The 13330-nt window shown below is 37.5% G+C and overlaps 1 pseudogene; it reads right to left on the bottom strand.

Moving 5' to 3' along the window:
- Nucleotides 1-162: 162 nt before the first annotated feature.
- On the bottom strand, nt 163-7595 carry LOC127565913 (uncharacterized; annotated as a pseudogene).
- Nucleotides 7596-13330: the final 5735 nt, after the last annotated feature.

The raw sequence follows: 13330 nt of genomic DNA, 5'->3' as shown, positions 1-13330 counted from the left end.
TTATGATAATTATTGTATTGAAAATAACCACTGTGCACTCCCAAGACTCAATTTGACTATCAGCTTAATATTTTCAGTAATCGCTAGATGAGTTGATTTCGTGTCAAGTGATTGGCACGTTATCAACAATCTTATTTTTCATAAATAAGAGTAATTTTTAAACTAAAGTTGCGAATTGCAATAATAATACTCCTGCAGGACATAGAGAGTGCAGGGTGATAAAATCAAGCCACCCTGATCGTCAACCATCTGCATATGCAGACTCTCCTTGTCACCAGGAATCAATGGCGTCTGATTGGCGTCCCAGGGCAAAGCATCTCGCAGCAGCTGCTGGAAATCGCTCAGTCGCTCCTCAAAGGATACGCAAAAGCGCATTGGATCAATGCCAATGTACACCTGACCCAGATCCGCCACATCTTGATCCGTCCCAAACAAACCCTGACGTCCCACCAGCTGTGAGGCATAGCGTGCTCCTGTCATCACTCCTCAAAGTGTTTCAACCATAGCGGCCAAACCAAATCCCTTCTACTCGGGCGCAAATGGAAGCAAGCGTTGAGCCTGCAAAGCATCTGCCACATTGTTAGTCGCCAGTCCATTGCAATCCAAGGCCAGATGCAGCGGCAACTGCTCCGCATAACCATTGCAGTAATCGAGCTCCAGTTGTTCAATCGTGTAGCCCGGCATGCCCACATTCATGACGAACTGTTGCTTTGTGCCTGTTGCCGCTGCACAGGATATCGAATTGGCGCCCAGTAGCGGCTCTTTGCCTCCGCTGGCCACCAAAACGGGCAGCCCACTCGACATGCAGACGCCGAGCAAACGCTGCGACAATGCCTGGCATGCGTACCATGAAGCCATGCCAATGTTGTTGGAGCATCGAGACACCACAAGGCCAATGGTCTGTTGGCAACCACAGGTCCTGGTGCATTTTGCCCATCCACCATGGCCAACGCCTCGCGCTCCAAAGCACTTTCGGTCTCATTCGTGGATCGACTCTCAAATTGAGCAGATCGTTGGCAATCACAGGCAGGCGATGAATTCCGATGCTTCGCTCTCCCATATAATTGGCGGCGATCAATGCGTCTGCCATCTCGCTAGCGGCCTCAAGTGGCACATTCATCGCAGCGAACAAGCGTCGCTAACAAATCGCTGTATATCTAGTACATCGGCTAAGGAATCCACATATTGAATTTCACTTGTCCTCTTATTGGAAGCTGCTCGTGACTCTTGCGTACGCTCGGCACATGCTATAGATTTTGCCAGATCACCTTATTGTCAAATGGATTTGTGTCGTTTGTCATTTTAATATCTGTCTTATAGTTCTTGTTTATTGGTTTCTTGCAATCCGATTTAAACACACACATTAACACACACTTTTCGTCATCTTTCCAGCATATTGAGTATTCTGCGCATTTTCGCATTTTCGCATTTCTAGACAGCTCCTAGATAAATAAGTGTGAGATAAAAATCAAATATATTCAAATACATACTGGATTTGAATACTTTTATTTGATTTCAGTTTACATTGGTACAAATATAAAACAAGTAAGTAAGCTGTGCCACATATCAAATAAATATACAGTGGGTATAAAAGTACTACCAATTTTGGTTTAAACTTTCCAGAACCTTATTGAACTATTATGAACTCATATTATTTGCGTTATATATGTAATATAATAGCATTCCTCTTTGAAAGTCTTTGTTATAATAATATTCATATTGTTGTAATTGTAGCTTATCAGCTTAAAAATTGAAAATAAGAATTTTTCAACAAAAGCTCGCGTAAAAACACATATGTACATCATATATACTTTATTTATCGGGCATAAGCTATCGAGCTCTCTAAATGAGCACAGTGAAATCTCTCATGGTTGGACAATCACTGTTTAGTAACTCTCGGAATTTTTAAGGGAAGTAAAAGCCTCTGAGAGACGAAACTACACAAAATGTCATAAGCAAAAGGTTCGTTATGAAGTGTGTTCGTCACTGTAATAAGAAGTATAAATTGACTGTCGAGAGCAATGGTAAGGCAGTCTGAATTGTGAGCTCAGTGAAGACTTTTGACATTACGATTATTCGCATAATCCTTTTAAATTTAGTGATTCTGTTTGTTATTCTATTATGTAATTGGGACTGTGATTTTACGTGCCCCTTTCATAAAAAGTGTCTTAGAATTAGTGCACCGTGTAATGGAACAAAAGAGTGTTCTTTTGGCCAGGATGAGTTACATGTTAATTGCAAATATACCATATACAGCCGTCCTCGAACTTTCTACTCTAGGCAAACGGAGTGCCTATCGATAAATCTCAAATGTGCAAGAAAATAATTGATTGTATTGATCAATCTGATAAATCGACTGCTATCTGTAAGGAGGAAGAAATAAAGCTGAACCTCGGAATTCAAAATTCGACGTATGAAAAGTACGTAAAAATTATATTAAAATGCACATGACAGGAGCGATAACAAAAACAAAAACCATTTTTATTAAGAAAATAATACTTATTAAAATGTGCACACAGCTGATTTTCAGAAATATATATTCAAAAGTGTAAAAAAGTAAAGTAAGAACAAAAAAAATATTACAAATTTAAGGTATTGAAAGATGTAGAGAAATAAACAGCTCTAAATCGCGGCTATATACGGTAGTCTTTACATCGCCTGACTCTAAAAATTTATTATGCCAACAATTTTTTCACAAAAACTGTGATTGATCATTGAATATTTTAATTGGGCTAAAAAACGGAAAGTAAAGAACATAAATATAACAATAATAATTAATTTCAATATAATTTTATAGAGCCAATTTTTATACCCGCTACCCATAGGGTAGAAGGGTATTATAACTTTGTGCCGGCAGGAAATGTATGTAACAGGTAGAAGGAGGCATCTCCTACCCTATAAAGTATATATATTCTTGATCAGCGTCAACAGCCGAGACGATCTAGATATGTCCCTCTGGCCGTATGAATATCTAGATCTCAGAGACTATAAGAGATAGAGCTATACAGCATTTGCAATGTTTGCACGCAGATCAAGTTTGTTTCAAATGTTTGCCACGCCCACTCCCGTCCCCGCAAATCAAAAAAATCGAATAACAAACGTAATTTTTAAGCTAGAGTTGGGAATTTTTGAATATATAATAATACCTCTAGTGTTTATGATTCCTGATTGATTGCGATCAGATCAAAATTGTGGACGTTACTAAAGAAATACTTTTGTATGGGCAAAAACGCCTACTTACTAGGGGTCTTAGGTGCTTTGGCCGACAATCTGGTATATTGTGCCGTCTATGGTATATTTTGAATGTGATACTATATCGATATAACAAATGCACCGTTTGGCATATTTTTTAGTATATTTGTATTTTTGCTATATTTTGAAAATAATACCGGAATATTTTGCTCTTATTCAAAATGGGTAGCGGGTATCTCACAGTCGAGCACACTCGACTGTAGTTTTCTTAATTATTTTTATATATATGTAAAAAGCTTTTAAGATATTTCATTAGTTTTTGCAATACCGCACTGCTTTACTCTTATTAAAAATGGGCATCTGGAATCTCATAGTCTAGCACACTCGACTGTAGATTTCGTAATTGTAAAATTGAACACAACTCTAAAAATTCCTAAGTCAAGATTAAAATCGTTAAAGATGGGCTACTCCTGAATATAAGCAGTAATAACTGAAATAACAGCGACATCTATAACTTTAAGATAAAGTTTGGAAAAGAAGAGTATAACAAGATTAGCTTAGATTGAAAAATCTTGTTTTACGATTTAAAGTTTAATATTATTCATGAGAGTTTTTATGATATGAATGATTCTTAGAAAATAAAATAATAAAATTATTGACTTTCTTAAAATTTTTTTTCAAAAATAAGTTTTTAATCACACCCTTTATTTTTCAGAACTGAAAAAGAGGTCTATTACGTTTGTCGAAATAGAGAAGTGAGTAACGAATCCCCAGACGTAAATGAGTAAGCTAAACTTAATTGGTACTGCAAGCGGGACAGCGATTGTCAATAAAACTATCTTCGGAATACTCTTCGATCAAAAAAAACTTATTTTATAAATGGTTGTATAAAGATAAATTCTTTTTGAATAATCTTAATCGAATTCAAGTTGCGAAGGGTCTATTACAGTCAAATATAAAATTACCTACGAATAATTATCACTTAATTTGAATCTTTTGATGAATGTTAACACGCACAGCTCGTGCCACTTGAATATAGATTTCTATAAAACCCATCCTAAATGTATTTGAAAAAATACACGTCTCTACATGAATATATAATGCGCGGATTTTGATCGTATCTTGGGTGAAAAGATTATTAACAAAATTACTATACAGTTGATCTATTCAAGTGGTGAGCATTGTATATTATGTGCATATATAATATATATGAAAGTTTCATTCTCACCATACATTTCAATACGAATCATTCGTGAATTTATTGTCATCGCGAAAAGTTCTGTTGCCGGTCATTTGAGAACAAAGCAACAATTTAACTATTTGCGTACAATGCAAATCCAGTTCTCACTTTCGTGGCTATTGCTGCTGATATTTGTGCTCTTCAGTCAACAAAGTCAGTCAGTTCACCCCGCAGATATCCTCGTAGACGGAGTCGTAGCATTTGTTCATAATGCAAATGAAACAGTTGCGAAGGTGCGCACCGATGTTAATGAAATAAATAATGATCTTGGTGAATTTGACAATGCGAAAAAACTCGAAAATCAAATCAAAGTGCTTCAACATTTCAAGAACATCGCCACACAAATTAATCAAATTGAAAAAAATCACGTTACACTTTCTAAGCATCCGCTATATGACTATTTATTCGATAGTGCTACACAAATGGATAAAGTAGGCAACATGGTTGACGACATGGAAGCTATTTCAAAGGAATTTGCGAATTTTGAGAAAATGGCTATTTCTGAGAATGACACTCTCATTATTTCATTCACTGAAGAAATAACTCGGCCAAATTCTCTTAAATTCTTAAATAATGATTTCTATTTGAAACTTTACGGTCAACGATATATCAGCAAGGAAATTTTAGGTCAACTCCGGCAAAAATATGAGATGTCATCGGAAAAACTTTGTCATAGTTCCCAGACACCTCAACAACTTGTCTACTCATTGTATAAGGATATCGCTCTGACAGAACTCAAGGCATACATTCTGATCGAGTACTCACTGCTGATTCGACGGGTGTCTGGCCCAGGCAATTTCAATACGGAAACGAATTTGGTTCGCAACAACTACAACAATATCAACGAAGAAGCTCTCGACAACCTCATAAATACGTTGAAAAAAGCTGATCGTGTTTTATGGCGTTGCGATCCAGAAAACCATGTTCAAGGCGGTACCTACGAAGAGCTAACTCGACTGCTTCAAGGATATGTTGAGAACGAGGTGGATCTCAATAGCGACGGGTCATGCAGTCAGACCTGCCCCGATTACACCAACACAACTAAGATGGGATGCTTCGATCAAAAGTTCTGTTCTCAACAACCTTCGTGCTCTGGTCGAATTCACGATTGTCAGTTCATAGAGTCGGACTTATCTGTATGTCAATCACCGGAGAGCAGCAATCGTCGCTATGACTACATTCAATATAGTGACGGGCCTCGATTTGGAGAGCGCGAGAAATGTTGGCGTGACGTAAACAGTGTAGAGAGCTGGAGGAGATTGTTTTACAAATGCAGCTACTGCTTCTGCCTATGTGATGAACCGGGTCCACGGTCTGATCGATACTTTAATCTTCGACCAGTTGTATCGGATGTGTGGGACAACAAAGTTGTGACTGGAGTGCGGTTTGTGAAGAAGAATCGCATAATCCATTTGCAAATACAACAGGGACAACTCTTGCCCCGAGGTGCGATCAACGAATCAACTTTGGAGTGGGTTCCCATCGATGACTACAAAATCGATGATTTCAATGTCACCGAGGGAGTGGACTATCATGCAATGAGTTATCAAAACCGTCGCATAACTCTGGGTGATATAACACATAAATATAGAACATATGTTGTAAATGGCGTGAGTTTCGATGTGTTCTATGGAAGATTGAGTCTCAGAGTATCTCATGGCGCGTATTGTTTTGAAAAGGGTGAACTAAATACATATAATTTAATAACGGACAAAGAGTTTTTAACAGAATTGGTGGCTAGTCGTTTAAGTTTTTTTGAATATGTATCCGAAAAACTAAACATCGATAATTTGGATGTACCAACACGATCAACACACAGTTCACAGCCATTGTCAAAAAAGAAGCAATATATCGAATTTGTTAACACGGGACTGGAAAAGGATGCGGCACAAACCACGATTCCATTTCTGGATATGCAGGATGTTGCTTCAAATCCGCCAGTTCCGTTGTACGGCATTGGCCTCTACTATAAAAGTAGTCCTGGTTATGGCGGCTTTATCGCTCCCAGAATTAGCAGCTATGATATCGCAGATTACGTTCGGTTGCCGTCTCCTGAGCTATAATATTTTGACAAAAATTTAAACTACTAGAAACTTTTGATAGAAAATGCACTTTGTTTTTGTAAGTAAAATAAACTTTCTGCATTCCAGATTTTTATTTTATTTCGAAGAGTTCGAAAAGATAGATTGATAAACTATTGTGTAAATTTTAATTGAGTTGTGTAATGTTTATTAGTGAATGAGACAATAAATTCGTTATGATAATTATTGTATTGAAAATAACCACTGTGCGCTCCCAAGACTCAATTTGACTATCAGCTTAATATTTTCAGTACTCGCTAGATGAGTTCATTTCGTGTCAAGTCCATGGCACGTTATCAACCATCTTATTTTTCATAAGTAAGCGTAATGTTTAAACTAGAGTCGCGAATTAATGTTGCATACAATAATAATACTCCCTCAGGGCATATGGAGTGCAGGGTGCTAAAGTCAAGCCATCCTGATCGTCAACCATCTGCATATGCAGACTCTCCTTGTCACCAGGAACCAATGGCGTCTGATTTGCGTCCCAGGGCAAAGCATCTCGCAGCAGCTGCTGGAAGCTGCTACACCTGACCTGACCTGATGCTGAGCAAACGCTGCGATAATGCCTGGCAGGCGTACCACGAAGCCATGCCAATGTTGTTGGAGCATCGAGACACCACAAGGCCAACGGTCTGTTCCCTTGCCTTGGACATGGCCAAATCCATGCAGAAATTGGCAACCACAGGTCCTGGTGCATTTTGCCCATCCACCAAGGCCAACGCCTGGATCGACTCTCAAATTGAGCAGATCGTTGGCAATCGCAGGCAGATGATGAATTCCCACGCTTCGCTCTCCCATATAATCGGCGGCGATCAATGCGTCTGCCATCTCGCTAGCGGCCTCAAGTGGCACATTCATCGCAGCGATCACGTCGCTGACAAATCGCTGTATATCTAGTACATCGGCCAAGGAATCCACATCGGATATAATATCCAATTTCACTTGTCCTCTTATTGGGGGCTGCTCGTGACCCTCGCACACGCGAAGCACATGCTATAGATTATTGGTTCCTTGCAATCCGATTTAAATTCTGAACCTAACTTCGGCATAACACACACTTTTCGTAATCTTTCCAGCATATTGAGTAATCTGTGCATTTTTGCATTTCAATTTAATTTCTAGTCAGCTCCTAGATAAATAAGTGTGAGTTAAAAATCAAATATATTTTCAGCCAGTATGTATTTGAATACTTTTATTTGATTTCAGTTTACATTGGTACAAATATTATTTGCGTTATATATGTAATATAATAGCATTCCTCTTTGAAAGTCTTTGTTATAATAATATTCATATTGTTGTAATTGTAGCTTATCAGCTTAAAAATTGAAAATAAGAATTTTTCAACAAAAGCTCGCGTAAAAACACATATGTACATCATATATACTTTATTTATCGTGCATAAGCTCTCGAGCTCTCTAAATGAACACAGTTAAATCTCTCATGGTTGGACAGGCACTGTTAAGCAAATAGTTCGCTATGAAGTGTATTCGTTAAGAACTTTTCGCAGTAATAAGAAGTATAAATTGACTGTCGAAAACAATGGTAAGGCATTCTGAAATGTGAGCTCAGTGAAGACTTTTGACATTATGTCAATAATAATAGGTTATGAAATGGGGACTGTGATTTTGAGTGCCCCTTTCATAAAAAGTGTCTTAGAATTAGTGCACCGTGTAATGAAACAAAAGAGTGTTTTTTTGGCGAGGATGAGTTACATGTTAATTGCAAATATACCATAACTAGCTGTCCTCAAACTATCTACTGTGTAAACGGAGTGCCTATCGATAAATCTCAAATGTGCTATAAAAATATTGATTGTATCGATCAATCTGATGAATCGATTGCGATCTGTAAGGAGGAAGATATAAAGCTGAACCTCGGAATTCAAAATTCGACGTGTGAAACCATTTTTATTAAACACTTAAGAAAATGATACTTATCAAAATGTGCACACAGCTGATTTTCAGAAATATATAATCAAAAGTGTAAAAAATTAAAGTAAGAACAAAAAAAATATTACAAATTTAAGGCATTGAATGATGTAGAGAAATAAACAGCTCTAAATCGCGGCTATATATGGTAGTCATTTACATCGCCTGACTCTAAAAATTTATTAAGCCAACAATTTTGGTTCTCAAAAATTATGATTGATCATTGAATATTTTTTCGGCTAAAAAACGGAAAGTAAAGAACATAAAAATAATAATAATATTAATAATAATAAATTTCAATTAAATTATTATAACTTTGTGCCGGCAGGAAATGTATGTAACAAGTAGGATGAGGCATCTCCGTCCCTATAAAATATAAAAATTCTTGATCAGCGTCAACAGCCGAGACGATCTAGCCATGTCCGTCTGGCCGTATGAATATCTAGATCTCAGAGACTATAAGAGATAGAGCTATACAGCATTTGTAATGTTTGCACGCAGATCAAAATCGAATAACAAACGTAATTTTAATGCTGGAGCTGCGAATTTTCGTGTATACAATAATACCTATAGTGTTTATGATTCCTGGTTGATTGCGATCAGATAAAAATTGTGGAAGTTATTAAAGAAATACTTTCGTATGGGCAAAAACGCCTACTTACTAGGGGTCTTAGGTGCTTTGGCCGACAATCTGGTATATTGTGCCGTCTATGGTATATTTTGAATGTGGTACTATATCGATATAACAAATACACTATTTGTTATATTTTTTAGTATATTTGTATTTTGGTATATTTTGAAAAAAAAAATATTGCAATATTTTGCTTTTATTCAAAATGGGTAGCGGGTATCTCACAGTCGAGTACACTCGACTGTGTAACGGCGCCTGAAGCAGATATAATTTAAATGCGTCCTAAAAGTATGCAAGAAATTTCAACCAAGGGCGCAGCTTTAAGTGCATCAGCTGCGCTGTAAAGCCGAGCTTTAAGTAGTGCATCAGCTGCGCTGAAAAGCTCATTTGACGTTTAGCGAGTTGCACTGGAAAGCTCAGCTTTGACGTTTGTGTCACCACGCGCATGCGCAGCTAGCTTAAGCTAGGCTGGTTCCGGTCAAAGCACTTTTCTGGTGACCGGCAGCGTGCATAGACGCATATTGGTTGGTGTAAAAATTTATACCACAACACACTAGAGGTTAGAATTCTCTTAGTGCATTTGATACTTGGTAAGAATAAATAGTAATAGATTCTGGTAGGTGTTCTTTACTTATTGTTGTCGTTTACGCAGGTCGTTTTCGAAATTTTCTGCTTTTGGTTTGGCTCTTTTTGAGCGTGACAGTGCCTAAGCTAGCGGCCGGCGGAGCGCTACTAAGCGCCATCTTTGTCGCCGCCCTAGCGGCCAGTAAGCGCGCCAAAGTGCTCTCATTGCGGCACATAGCAGCTAGCTAAGCGTCTTTAGCGCCACCTTTGCGCGCATAGTGGCCAGCGGAGCACCCTTAGCGCCGCCGTTGCGTGCATAGCGGCCAGCGGAGCGCCCGTTGCGCAACCTTTGCCGCCGCATAACGGCCAGCGGAGCGCCTTTAGCGCCACCTTTGCCGCCGCATAGCGGCCAGCGGAGCGCCCTTAGCTCCACTTTGCCGCCGCATAGCGGCCAGCGGAGCGCCCTTAGCGCCACCTTTGCCGCCGCATAGCGGCCAGCGGAGCGCCCTTAGCGCCACCTTTGCCGCCGCATAGCGGCCAGCGGAGCGCCCTTAGCGCCACCTTTGCCGCCGCATAGCGGCCAGCGGAGCGCCAGTGCGCGTCTTCTTGGCTACCGCGTCAGCGGCCAGCGGAGCGCCACTGAGCGCCATCTTGGCTGCCGCAGTAGCGGCCAGCAAAGCACCAGCGAGCGCATCTCTGCTCGAGCCGCCAGCGCAGCACCCCTGCGACTTCTTGGCCTGCATCTGCGTCGTCAACCTCAACTTTAATCATCACCAGTATCTTTTTCATCATCTCATCTCATCTTTATCATCTCATCTCATCTTTATCATCTCATCTCATCTTTACTCCTGCTCATCAGCGACCAGATCGCTTACATATATAGTGTGTGTGTGTTAAAGTGAATTTATGAGAAATTAAAACCAAATCTGAAAAGTTTAAAATGATGCGCTACATTGTATAAAACAAAAAAAATAGTGAAACAATATGATAGAGTAAAAGCTCAACAGTGTAGCGCCACTCAGCACTAGTTAAAATGAAACATGTTGAGAAAAATTCAGTATAGCAAAATCGCAAAAATTGCACAGAAATATTAAAAGTTAAAATAATTAAATTTAATTTAATTTAGTTAAAATTGTTTAAAAAAAATGAATACGCTAAAAAGTTAAAAGTTGAACAATTATAAAAAAAATTGAAAGTTCATTTGTTCACAAAAGATAGTTAAAATTCACATTAATTTTAAAAGCGCTACTGCAATTGCAAAATTTCAAAATTGCACAAAAAAAAAAATAAAAGTTAAAAGTTAAGTTCAAAAGTTAAAAGATAAAATGATTTAAAATCAAAAGGAATTAGCGCAGCTGTTTTGTTGATAAAAAAAATAAAAACAAAAAGTTAAAATTAGAACACATTCAATTAAAAATAAAAAGCGCTAAAATATTGTAAAACAACAAATTAAAAAAGTTGAAGCGCTACAAGAATTAAACAAAACGAATGTACAAATATAAATGAAATAGTTGAAATTAAATAAGAAATTGTAGAGCCATGAGAATTTAGAATTTAAAACAATTGTTGAATGTGAAGTGCACAAGTTACAAAAATTTTAAAATATAAAACAAAACAGCTAAAAGCTTCGAAGGCTAAATGCCTAAATAAAAATGATTATATTAAATTAAATTAAATAAATAAGTTATGAAAATCAGTGCCAAGTTATGAAATTTCAAAATTAAAACAAAAATTAAAACGTATGCAAATTATATTGAATAACTAGTACCAGTTTCGCGTAGGTACAATGTGAAGTGTTTTGGCGAAAGTTGTTTTTGTTTATTTAATTTAGCACTGTTCCAGCACACCTTCGTCGGAGATCGATCGCCGCCGCAGGAGTTCTGTTGGTGAGTTTATTATTGCGAAACACACACTTTATACTTTCACCTCGATTTACATTGTACAAACACGAAATATAAATTTATAGAAAAGCATACGAAAAAAAATTAAAACTATTAAATATTATAAAAAAAAATGTTTGAAAATAAATTACAAAATTAAATTAAAGTTTAAAATTTGATACATGAAATAATACAAAGCACTGAAATTAAAATACATTATATATTTAAAAGAAACTTTAAAAGAAATATTGCAACTATCCTCTTGTAGTATTATTGATCATTTTGTACTATTTTTATTTATAATGCCATATTGTTTAATATCTATCATTAATTAAATATTGTATACCATGAAATAATTTACTTTTCATTTAGCCGAAACCAGCCAGCGACACCACTGTCGTAGGGTTAAAAGGGATCACCAGAGCCATGCTCTGATGCTGTGATCATAGGTTGGGAGGGGACTTCATCACTTAACAGCTGTGATGGCCTGCCTCAATTCTCGCTCTCTCTCTCTCTCTCTCTCTCTCTCTCTCTCTCTCTCTCTTATTCTCTCTTTGTTTTTTTTTTTCTATTTTTTGAGACATTTTTGGATCTTTCTTCTCTTTCCGGCTAGTTTTCTAGCAATCCCTTCTTCGTCGCAGCACGCTCAATTTCGGATCTTATATTAATAATAATGACCAGCGAAAGAAGGGTTATCGGTATAAGCAAGACCACCACCCCCAAAGCCGACGAGCTAGAGCCGGACTCTAAAGCGTGCCCCGCAAATGCCGATAGCCCTGTCGCCTTGTGCTTCTTCTCGTTGCACGTTACAGTTATAATAATTATTATTAATTAAGAAAAGTGGCGCCCAACGTGTAGGGCCTTATTGGGTACAGTAATAACTCAGTAAGACTCTCGAAAAGAAAAATCTAAAGTTTGCCTTTTGTTTCACAGTTTTTGTTTTTTTTCCTTTCTTAATATTTCAAACTCTTTAAAAAGAATTCGTCGTCAATTTCCTAATAGCTTTGGAAGACAAAACAGAAAATTTTATTTTTCGGTTTTGGCCACTATTTAAAGTTGGCGTCAGAATTCTATCTCCTCTTCTATCAAATGGGTCAATAATGGGGTATCTGTTAATAAGAGGAACTACAGAAGAATTCAACTCCGGTGGATATTCTGGCCCTTATTATAAGATACACACGTTATCGACACAGGATAATCTGAACAAAGTTCAAACGGTGGATTATGTGGACATTTTAATTAAAAAAGTGTCACAACCCCGTATGGCTTTGGCAGACTTCACTTCAAAACTTTAGAAGCTTTAGTTCTTGGAAGATTTAACTGGAACACAACAAGAAGATTTCTGATCGTTCTGTTGTCCGTAAATCAGCTAAGATTCTAAACGCATCACTCTGTTCATGTATCCTTTGTACGAGAATTTTTAGTTATTAAAAGTTAAACTACCCTACGACAGGTGGGATGTCTGGTTACGAGTTCGGCTAAAAATATTTATGAATTATTTCTTTATATCTCTACGTTATTTTTGGTTCGTTTGCATAGTACCATTTTTTGTATTTTTTTATTTTTATTATTTATTTTGTTTATATACATTGTTCGTTGGTTAGTAAATTTTTGGTTTTTTCTTCTGTTGATAATTTTTGATTAAGATCGACTCTGCGAACATTTATTAGCTCTATAGTTTGTTTCGTTCTCTTTGGAAAATGAGTGTTGCTCGATCGCCGAACAAGGGAGCAATGGGCTTGCCTATCGCTTTATGTCCTTTATGCAAAAAGGAAATTAAGTCCGTTGCAGAGGCGTATAGAACTGCATGC

The sequence above is a fragment of the Drosophila albomicans genome, chromosome 2R (genome assembly GCF_009650485.2).
Source record: "Drosophila albomicans strain 15112-1751.03 chromosome 2R, ASM965048v2, whole genome shotgun sequence".
In the NCBI taxonomy this organism is placed as follows: Eukaryota; Metazoa; Arthropoda; class Insecta; order Diptera; family Drosophilidae; genus Drosophila; species Drosophila albomicans.
Note: the sequence above shows the minus strand (reverse complement) of the source record. Positions and strands in the feature narration are given on the sequence as shown.